The following is a 12,160-nucleotide window of genomic DNA, read 5'->3' on the forward strand; positions in this document are numbered from 1 at the left end:
GCATACAAAGGTCAATATATCAATCACTTAATCAGTTTATAGTTGTTTCACATGTGTTATGTTTCATAGAGAAGCAGTTGGTATTTCCACGTCTTATAGGCTTTATTCTGGATTATGATGAAAACTTTGGCATTAGTCTTTGATGGTTGGTATTCTGCTATGTAAGAGCCCCTGTTTTACACAATCAGACTTATTTTATTAGAAATTTTATTTACTATTTCTGGATTATTTATTTAGAACACAGAGAAGATTCAATAAAAGATAAATTACCTAACCTAAACAAAAAATTTTAATTTAAGAGATCATTGAAGTGAAACGCAATTGAAACAGGTGTTAATCTGAATTTTAACATAATTCTAATTGTCACCAGTTGGTTCCATATAGTAGGGATTATATTTTTAACAAATACACTCAATTTTATGATGTTATTTTTTCCCCTTTCTAGATTCTAAAAGGATGTATTCAGTTAGCTTCAACTTAACTGAATATTTCTGAAGAATTAGTCTTTATTTTGTAGCTTGAACACACTCTCCAAATTTATGCCAAACTGTTAACTCTTCCTGCTCTCTCACTCACTCTTGTGAGCCTTATATTTCTACTTCATTGAGGCCTCCTTTTTTTTTTTTTTTTTTTTAAATCTGGCTTCTCATGCAGCTCTTAGTTTTATTTCAAGTAAACAAGAAGGCCTCAAGGATGCAGACAGGATAAGAAATGGACTCATCCAGACATTTTAGAAGTGAGAACCAGGAGATGTGATAATTGATTGGCTTCATTTTATATTTAAAAATTTTTACATGGTTTTAAAAATTAAAGTTTACTTGATTTCTAATATCATTTAATTTCAAGTGTATAGCAGTTATTCATATATATATATATATATATATATGTTAAAAAACTATAGCATCTTATTGCCCAAGAGGAGCTAAAATTTCCAAGTGTTTTACTATGGTTTTATTCCAAGTTTTCTCATATCGAGATGGATGTTCTTTCAGAAGCTAACAGCACAGGAAACATACATCATGATGGTAAATAACTCCCCAAACACAAGTTTGGGACCTAGAAACTAATCAGAAGATAACACAATAAGAAATACAACATACACTTTCTTTTTCTTTATCCCTTTCTTGCAATCTGAGGCTAAGAAACAAATTCTGAGTGTGTCTGTAGCAAGATTATTCAGTTGCCTATTGTTCACTTGCAAAGAATACAAGTTATGAAGAGATACTGCCTGAGTGAGAAAACAGAGGTGAATGGAACATATATTTTGAAGGGTTAATCAGTTTCAAAAATGTACATGTAAGACTGTGTCAAAGGATAATTTGTTATTTTGCCATATTATTTAAGGGGTGAACTACCTTGAAACATTTTTTTTTTAATAGTAAGACCAAAAAGTATCCTGCATCAAAATCTGCAGTGATTCTTTCACTTGATTTAGCAAAACCATAAGGAATACTAGTGTTCTTCAAAAATGTGCAGCCTATTTTGAGGAAAATATGGTTATTATTAGTGTTACTTTTTATCTTTCTCCAATCTTCTATCTGGTTCCAGTAGTGAATTTTACATTTTTGTTTGGTAAGTTTGTTGCGAATGTGCCAAAATTTGACATCTGCAATTCTTAGGATATGTTAAGAAAAACAAACTGTTCTTTTAATTAGGTATGATTTCAAACTCGTAAGCAAAACAATGAAGTAATTTTTTCCTTTTGCTTCCCAGGAACAGATAGTCAATAAGATCGGTAGTTCTCAAATAGGTTGGCATAGTGGACTTAATAATATTCAGCTGGGGAATATCTATAAATCGTAAATCCCCTTTTCTCTCCCCAGTACTCTTTCCAGTTTCCTTCCAGCTATTTTGCTATATTCAATTTTAAGAACAGTTGCCAGGCATTATGTTATGTTCAGGATAATAAAGTTCATGAACCCTTTCTCTTTCCTTCAAGGACCTTATGTTTTCTGCCGGTTTTGGCAAGAAAACCATGATACAGTGGGTTGAGTGTTATAATTGGTAAAATTTGCTTTATGGAATCATAATCTAAAACAAGTGAAATAAGGAAAGCTTACCACAAGAAGTGACGTTTGAGTTGACAGTTGACAGATGACTAGATAATAGCTAGATATAAAAGGGTTCTTTAATGTGTAAGAGTATGTGTACTTATGGATATGGCTTGAGTACTGCGATTACTGCAGAGAACATTCTAAGCAACTGTGTATTCTAAGTGTATACAAAAGTCTGAAGCAGAGAGTTGGAATATGTGTGTTTGGGAGAATGATGCATGATGGATGAAGTAGAAGATGTTCAAAAGTTTCAAAATGTAGGGGCTGATTTGCGGAGCTAAAGTAAGGAGTTCAGCCTTTGTTCTGAAAGCTTATGGTTGACTTTTTTTTAATGGTAAGACATAATTGTGTTGGGGATTTTGGAAGATTACTAATAACAGAGAAGTAAAGGTGGGCTTCCCCTGTAGCTCTGCTGGTAAAGAATCTGCCTGCAATGCAGAAGACCTGGGTTCAATTCCTAGGTCAGGAAGATCCCCTGGAGAAGGAAATGGCAACCTGTTCCAGTATTCTTGCCTGGAGAATTCCAAGGACAGAGGAGCCTACCGGGCTCCCATCCATGGGATCACAAGAGTTGGACACACTTAGCAGCTAAACCACCAAAACTAGAGGAAGTGAGAGGCTAATGTAGTAATCCAGATGAGAAATTATAGTAGAAAACGTCATATCTTAAGACTGGTGGTGAAAAAAATAACAATGTAAACAAAATATTTTGAATTCATATTTACTTCAACTGGATGTGTAGAACATTTTCATGAGGTTTTTTAGATACATTTTAAGCTGTCTACCTCACAAAAAACAGTTTGTAATACAAAACATCTTGCTTTCTCTAATAAAGGATTGTTACTGAACCATTTCAATAAAAATATAAAAATAAAAGCTTTTCCTTAAGAAATCACTTCCCTTGACTCTTCAGCCCTCTCCAAGCACTGCCTCAATTTCAGTCCCCTCCAAAGACAATGTTTTTCTCAAGAAAGTTGTATATTTCTGCTGCTTTCCTTCCTTACTTTTCATTTTTTGTCAGTCTACTCTTGGCTTGTACTTCCAGTCCTGCTCTTGCCAAGACTCACAATGACATCTTGTTGGAATATTTAATGAGCTCACTCTGCCATCCTCTTTCTTACCATCTTCAGTTCAGTTCAGTTGCTCTGTTGTGTCTGAGTCTTTGCGACCCCATAGACTGCAGCATGCCAAACTTCCCTGTCCTTCACCGTCTCCTGGAGCTTGCTCAAACTCATGCCCATTGAGTCAGTGATGCCATTCAACCATCTCATCCTCTGTTGTCCCCTTCTCCTCTCGCCTTTAATCTTTCCCAGCATCAGTGTCTTTTCCAATGAGTCAGTTCTTTGCATCACGTGGCCAAAGTATTGAAGTTTCAGCTTCAGCATCAGTTCTTCCAATGAATATTCAGGACTGATTTCCTTTAGGATGGACTGGTTGGATCTCCACACTGTCCAAGGGACTCTCAAAAGTCTTCTTCAACACAGCACTGTTCAAAAGCACCAGTTCTTCAGTGCTCAGCTTTCTTTATAGTTCAACTCTCACATCCATACATGACATCAAGAAAAACCATAGCTTTGACTAGACGGACCTTTGTTGGCAAAGTAATGTCTCTGCTTTTTAATAGGCTGTCTAGGTTGCTCATAACTTTTCTTCCAAGGAGCAAGCGTCTTTTAATTTCATGCAGTCACCATCTGCAGTGATATTGGAGCCCCCCCAAATAAAGTCTGTCACTGTTCCCCCATCTATTTGCCATGAAGTGATGGGACCAGATGCCATGATCTTCGTTTTCTGAATGTTGAGCTTTAAGCCAACTTTTTCACTCTCCTCTTTCCCTTTCATCAAGAGGCTCTTTAGTTCTTCACTTTTGCCAGAAGTGTGGTGTCATCTGCATATCTGAGGTTATTAATATTTCTCCCAGCAATCTTGATTCCAGTTTATTCTTCATCCAGTCCAGTGTTTCTCATGATGTACTCTGAATAGAAGTTAAATAAGCAGGGTGACAATATACAGCCTTGACATACTCCTTTCCTGATTTGGAAACAGTCTGTTGTTCCATGTCCAGTTCTAACTGTTGCTTCCTAACCTGCATACAGGTTTCTCAGGAGGCAGGTCAGGTGGTCTGGTATTCCCATCTCTTGAAGAATTTTCCAGAATTTATTATGATCCACACAGTCAAGGGCTTTGACATAGTCAATAAAGCAGAAGTAGATGTTTTTATGGAACTGTCTTGCTTTTTGGATAATCCAGTGGATGTTGACAATTTAATCTCTCAATCCTCTACCTTTTCTAATTCCAGCTACCATCCTGCCATTACCATTCTACCATTGATCAATGCATTCATCCACTCTGTTTTTGAAGCAACCTGCTTCCCTTGAAACTACCATCCTGTTTTTTCTCCCATCTCTGTCACCACTCTGTCTTAATTAATCTCGTTTCCTAACTCCCCCTCTTCCAACCACCTCCAACTACTGAAATTCTTCAGGGTGCATATCTCTTCTTTCTTTTCTCTAACATGTCTCCTAGTCTAATCCATTTTTTTTAAATTTCAAAAAACAGCATGTGACAACACAGGTATAATTTATATCTCCTCTAGTTAAGAGTATCTGATCTGAATGCTAAATTCCTTTGTTCAAGAATCTATTTGTTATATCTGTTTGTATGTCTTAGAAGTCCCAAGAGTTAATCAAATCCAAAATCCATCTCCTGATCTTTGTTCTCCCAGACTTTCCTATTTTATTAAAGCACATCATTACTCACCCAGTTGCTCAAGCCGGGAACCTGGGGCTCATCCTTGATTTCTTTCTCTTTTTCTGCCACACAGCAAATGCATCACTAAGATCTGCCATTGCTACCTTCAAAATGTATTTTAAAACCATCATCTTCTCTTAATGTTCATTACCACTACCTTTGTTCAAGCCACCAGGATTTCTGATCCGAATTGCCTCAGTAGCTTTCTGACTGGTTCATTTTCCCTTTTACATATTGTAGATTGTATGTCAGATGTTCTTGCCTCGGCTCCATCCACAGAAAGCCTTAATGAAACTTTGCACCCATGTTCTGCTTTTATAAGGACTTCTCTTGTGGCTCAGACATTAAAAGAATCTGCCTGCAGTGCAGGAAACCCAGGTTTGATCCCTGGGTCTGGAAGATCCCCTGGAGAAGGGAATGGCTACCCACAGCAGTATTTTTGCCCAGGAAATCCCATGGATAGAGGAACTTGGTGGGCCACAGTCCATGGGATTGCAGAATCAGACACGACTGAGTGACTAATACACACACACACACACACACACACACACACACACACACACACACCCCGTACTTGTCTTCATAAATAGAAATAGTACTTGCTCTTCTTGTACCTTCCTTTTTGTTAGTTGGAAGAAATATTCCCTATCTGTCTTTACTTCTACCTTCAAAAGCATCACCAATCATTCTTTCATACTTGGATGGAGTACATGTAAATATATTAGAAAATGAAATTAAATAGCTAAAAATATGCCTTATAGTAAAAATTTTGTAACAGAAAAGTGTAATTTTATAACTAAAGATAATTATTTTTAAGATATTTTCAAAAGTTTTATTTTAGCTTCAGTTCAGTTCAGTTCAGTTCATTCACTCAGTCGTGTCCGACTCTTTGCAACCCCATGAATCACAGCACGCCAGGCCTCCCTGTCCATCACCAACTCCCAGAGTTCACTCAGACTCACGTCCATCGAGTCAGTGATGCCATCTAGCCATCTCATCCTCTGTTGTCCCCTTCTTCTCCTGCCCTCAATCCCTTCCAGCATCAAAGTTTTTTCCAATGAGTCAACTCTTGACATGAAGTGGCCAAAGTACTGGAGTTTCAGCTTTAGCATCATTCCTTCCAAAGAAATCCCAGGGCTGATCTCCTTCAGAATGGACTGGTTGGATCTCCTTGCAGTCCAAGGGGCTCTCAAGAGGCTTCTCCAACACCACACTTCAAAAGCATCAATTCTTCGGCGCTCATCCTTCTTTACAGTCCAACTCTCACATCCATCCATTACTACTGGAAAAACCATAGCCTTGACTAGACAGACCTTTGTTGGCAAAGTAATGTCTCTGCTTTTGAATATGCTATCTAGGTTGGTCATAACTTTTCTTCCAAGGAGTAAGCGTCTTTTAATTTCATGGCTGAAAATTTTACTCAAATGAATCCCTGCTGTATATTATTTGTAGTAACCTGTTGTGTAACAGATTATTCTATCGTTTTTCTGATCATTCTCCCAGTTTCTTCAAAAAAATTGTATCAAAACCTCATTTGCCTGGATATTATTCTAATAGCCATAATTTAACAGTTCTCTTGAAGTCTGAAGTGAAGGTTATTTCCTCTATATTACTATAATATATATTTATAATATTATAAATGAACCTGTACCAAACATTTTAACAAGTGTTTAGTATTGTTCTCTGATTATTTTCATCAAATAAATTATTGCAAGCTGAATTACTGGGCCAAAGTATTGGCATGGTTCTAACTCAAAATGATCCCTAGGAAAGCTGGTCCTATTTATGCTTTTACCACCAGAATATGAGGGCACCCAGGTGAACTGTCACGATACAAGTGAGAGAAAACAACCCAGTAAAACCACCTTGCACAGAATGTTAACATGGTCATAAAATAATCTGTGACTTCTGTAATAGAATTAACCTAGTTATCAGAAAATTAGCTATTGTGTTACGTATGTGGTGACCATAAGCCATAGGTTTCAGTGCTAATTTTTAGGAAAAAAGTCTAAAACTCATTAGAAGCAATAATATCCTATCAAGCAGATACTTGCTGATGTGAGTCGCAACTTGTGACATAATACAGATTTGGTAGTTCTTCGGAAATTCGCCTCTCGTCAATAAGGTAAATTTCATGTTTTTGATGATGAGGGTTGAAAATAAATTCCAACAAGTATTTTCTAAACTAGAAGAGATCATTTCCTCTTGAAACTACATGATATAATCTATTAAAATATCTTATAGCTGGAAGGATAAAAGAAGTTGATAGTAATTTTTTTTAGATCACCTGGGTATAAATAAAGAACCCCTAGGTATGAAAAGGACTCAATAAGGCCTTGATGATTTTTCATAATTAATGTATGTTTTCATGTGGTTCTTATATTTGGAGGGGTGATTTATGTTCTAAAAGATTAAATTTTGCTTTAGAAGATATGAAGCATAATTCTTAAATGAATGTGAGAATGAAAAAAAAGTTCTGTGGCTCACATTTCCTTCCCTGAATCAAGGAAGCCTGTTTAGAAAAAAAAAACAATGAAGGCAGGTACAAAGCATGTCAGGTAAAGAGGCTGTTGCTTTACAGGATAGGGGCAAACTCTACAGGGACAAATGGGGGAGGAACTATGGAAACCTCCAGCACATTTCATCTCCTCCTTTGAGAGAACTTTGAACTATCATTAATCCTTTCCAATTTTACCTAACCATATGAGTCAAAAGGGTACCACACTATCAAGCTCGCATGTTGCTCATCCAAACCTCACCCTCTCTGTGAAGCGTGGACTGTCCTGATTACTCCCCTGTGTTGCCCTGCTCTTTCTCTGCTGACTTTAGCCCCAAAGTCCCCAACATGTTGCACACTGTTGTCACTGTGGGAGCTTTTTGTTGGGAGAAGTTATGTGCATTCTTCTTCCCACATTGTCCTGCCCACAGGGACTGGTCCAAAGAGTGAACACATCTCATGGAAGATCAATTGGTCTCCTTCCTAGGCACTGAAATATGAAACCATTCTTTCTTCTGCGGCTTCTAGAGTAATATTATCAGTAATCATGTTCCATACCATGGGTACAACCAGAAGCAAAAACAAAAATCCAGTACAAGCTGAAGCTATTTACATTGAGTTTCTTATTCCAGTTCCTAAGGTTTTGGTCTGAAACTCTTTCTTTTTGAAACTTGCAGGTTATTTATTTATATTTGCTACTATATAAACTAATAATTTTATTATAAATGGTCTTTCTGTTGTTTACAAGCTAGTAAATCTTGAATAATATACACATGAAAATTAAAAAACGCTTACTCCTTGGAAGAAAAGTTATGACCAACCTAGATAGCATATTCAAAAGCAGAGACATTACTTTGCCGACTAAGGTCTGTCTAGTCAAGGCTATGGTTTTTCCAGTGGTCATGTATGGATGTGAGAGTTGGACTGTGAAGAAGGCTGAGTGCCGAAGAATTGATGCTTTTGAACTGTGGTGTTGGAAAAGACTCTTGAGAGTCCCTTGGACTGCAAGGAGATCCAATCACTCCTTTCTGAAGGAGATCAGCCCTAGGATTTCTTTGGAAGGAATGATGCTAAAGCTGAAGCTCCAGTACTTTGGCCACCTGATGCGAAGAGTTGACTCATTGGAAAAGACTCTGATGCTGGGAGGCATTGGGGGCAGGAGGAGAAGGGGATGGTGGAGGATGAGATGGCTGGATGGCATCACCGACTCAATGGATGTGAGTCTGAGTGAACTCTGGGAGTTGGTGATGGACAGCGAGGCCTGGCGTGCTGCGATTCATGGGGTCTCAAAGAGTCGGACACGACTGAGTGACAGAACTGAAAATTAAAAACTAAAAAATTTAGTTTAAAAGTAATATAAAATATTCAATTAGAAAATGTGAGAGCATAACATTTAATTTTTTTCCTAACTCCAATTTGTAGTGATCTATAATATTGAAAGAAACGGCATATTGTATTGCATTAAACTTAATATCATTTTGAATTCTGTGTTCATGCATTTGTATGTACTCTATCCACAAACCAGACTAGTATTTACTCTCAAGAATAAATAAAGTATTTACTCTTATGAATAAATAACAACTGCAGTATTTGAAGACTAAAATTTTACAAACTTCAGAATTGTCAGGAGCTTGTATTTGTGATTAGGTCTATGTTAGTGACATATGTTTCATAACAGGGCCATCATTTTTGCCAAATGTAATTGTTCACTAACAATACACTATTAAAAAACAAATAATCTTTCAAAACCCCCAAATGGTAATTTCAAAGTAATATTTTTGTGTAAACTTTTCTTTTTTCTGAAGGAAAAAAAATAGGCCATCTGGAGTTCCCAAAACTGGGTTCAATCTGACATTGATCATGAATTTTTTCACTTTATCAACAGAAAAATGAGGAATAAGATTCGGCAGGAAGCCAAGGTCTTGTACATGGGAAGAACTAGTATACACAGGATCCCATGATGGTTTGACTAATACAGAGAGACTATGAAGGAGAACCTAAATAAAACTTGTAAACTCAGATATTTTCCTATGACTAATAATGACCAACAGATGTGTGCAGATGAACAGCAGCTTGGGAAGATTCTGAGACCACTTCTTCCCTCCAGATGTCTTGTTTACAGCCTTAATTGTCTAAAAATGGCTATTAAAGATGGAGAGAAATTGGACTAGTTCACAACTGGAAGCACTATAACTTTGATTTAGTAGAAATTGTTGACAAGTATTCAGTAAAATTTTGAGCAAATAAATACATTTATTTCAATCATCATTCATTAAATATAACCTATGAGAAATCCACTTACGGAAAAAAAGTAGCACTTTCTCTAAAATCTGAAGTTTTGTAGGAAAGTTGGCACAAATATGTAGCTTTATGTTTGCTGAATGAATGAATGCAGGAGAGATACAAGGTTGGCTATAACATGTGACAAAAGAGAGATTCCATCAAAGTCGTATAGGAAATGAGAACAGGAAGAGAAATTTTGCTGGGCAAATCAAGAGGGGTGCCATGGACAGTATAGGACTCAAGCTGAGCCTTCAACATGCGGAGGAAAGAAACATAAATATTTAGGAGTAGTGCAGTCAAGTTGGTATATCTAGTGTTTGTCAAGGCTAGTGTGAGGTTAGGTTAATTTGAAGGGCATTGTGTATGCCTGCATAAAAGTTTAGACTTCCATAGTTAATCAAAGTGCTCAAAGTGGCTAAGCAACGGAGTGATGCTGTCAGAGTGGAGTTTTAGGAATAAAAACATTTAAAATTTTTAAACATGAACTAAGACAAAAAATGCTAGCAGTAGGATGCCCAGTTGAAAAACTAATGCTGTTCAAGACCAGATTCAGGGAAAACTAAGAAGAGAGATTCAGTCTATCAAATCATTTAGAGCTCAGACTATAAAGCCATACTATTTGGACTCAAATTCTATTTCTGCTTCTTGCTAATCTGAGCAAATTATTTAAACTCTCTGTGATCCAATGTCCTCTTTTCTAAAATATGGAAAACAATTAGATCTCCCTCCTAGAATTGTCAGGAGTATTTGTACAAAATGCTGAACAGGTTCTGTCATATAGTAATGCCAAATAGGTGTTATTTATTTTAAAAATCATTCTTATTATTGCATAACTTCTGGTTTCCAGTAGAAATGTCAGATTGTCTGGGAGGTGGTTGCTTATAAGTATGAAGTAGAAGAGAGCTGTTGTGAGTTCATTGAGAAAAAACATATATTAAATATAACCAAGTGGTGAGCGAGAAAAGTGGAAACATTAGAAGAAAGGCATGAGATGATGACACAACAGTGACAGAGGCAGTGAGCATATGACCAGAGAGCCCAGAAGAATGAAACAAAGGATTCATTCAGAGCAGATGATGTAAGGCATTTTGGGAAACTAAGTCAAGGAATTAGAGATAGCTACTGACTATTCCCCCTTTGATGTTCATCTCTTGTGCAAGAGCATGTCTCTCTTCTTTAAGGTCTGCAAAGCTCCTAGTTGAAAATACAGGTAATTAAGGAGAGTACACTTCATCATGACCCCTAATTTTTGCTTTTTTTGGTAATTATATTGTCTATACCAGCCCTTATGTAAGGCCATGATCGTACACACGTGGCTAAAACATACATCTCTTTCTTGATCAGGAAGTGTGAATGGTGTATGTCATGCAGACTCTGGGATGAGAAATTACAGCAGGGATTTGTGTTGTATGGTATGTGTAGTGTAGGCAGAGGAGGTTGAGTGAAGCAAAAAAAAGCGTGTGTTCAAAGGAAGAAATTATTAGAAGGATATGTGAAGAGAAGACATTGCAGGTCTAATATGAGGGGAAAAAATGAGAGGAAAGGCAAGAATAACTAAAATCATCACGGACTGTAAACAGTGATAAATAAATGATGCAGTGAGAAGGTCCATAGAAGTCTGAAAAAAAGTTGAGTCTTTGGCATGTGTAGGGATATGTGACATGTGTTTATTATGTATAGTATGTGTTGTGTATCATGTATAAGGATTTACATGTTCCTTCATTTACATACAAATTCCATTAGCAATGTCTTTTCAATAACATACACACATATCCATTTAAAAAACATTTTCTGATTATAAAAATCAATGTTAGAAAGTGTATACAGCATAGAAAATGAAGAAGGGTTTATAAAATATCTGTAAAACTAACTTTGTTGATATTTTGAGGAATTTGTTCTAAAAATTTTTGCACTTATTGTAAGTAGATTTATTCACAAATTCACTATTGAAAGCTTAGAATGGGAAAAGCCCAGGTGTAGACATTAAGGACCTAGCTGTGGACAAAACAGATAAGATCCCTACCCTCACGGAGTTTATACTCTAGTGAGGGAAGGGGAATATATAATAAATATTAAATAGTATCAATAAATTCTGTAGCATGTTTGAGTCTGATAAATGCTATGGGAGAAAAAAAAATACATAGGGTAAAAGAGATGTTAAGTGCTGTTCTTTTCCTACCCCTTGAATTAATTTTTCTAATACAGTTCTTATGTTTGGCAATAAAACTGCTTAGACACAACTGTCATAGAGAAATAAGACCCAGGGATTTTATTTGCTTTTTATGCTCATTTTCCTGAAGATGTACTTACACGGTGGTAAGAAGATGACGAACACCAGAGAGCAGCTTTGGGTCTGCAGAGATAACAATGTAGTAGTTATTTTTGGTTGCAGCAGGTTCTCTGCTGACTGTGATGGCTGTGTACTTGGACCCCAGAAATCTAAGGGTGTGAGAGACGATCATTATATTATAGTAAAAGATAAGCAAATAGAAACTGTGGCACAAATACTTGAAACTCAGATGTTGGTGATACATAATGGACTGAAGAAAAAATTTAATTGAACTCTCCTAAAACAGGA

This window comes from Capra hircus, chromosome 12, assembly GCF_001704415.2.
Source record: "Capra hircus breed San Clemente chromosome 12, ASM170441v1, whole genome shotgun sequence".
Taxonomy (NCBI): domain Eukaryota; kingdom Metazoa; phylum Chordata; class Mammalia; order Artiodactyla; family Bovidae; genus Capra; species Capra hircus.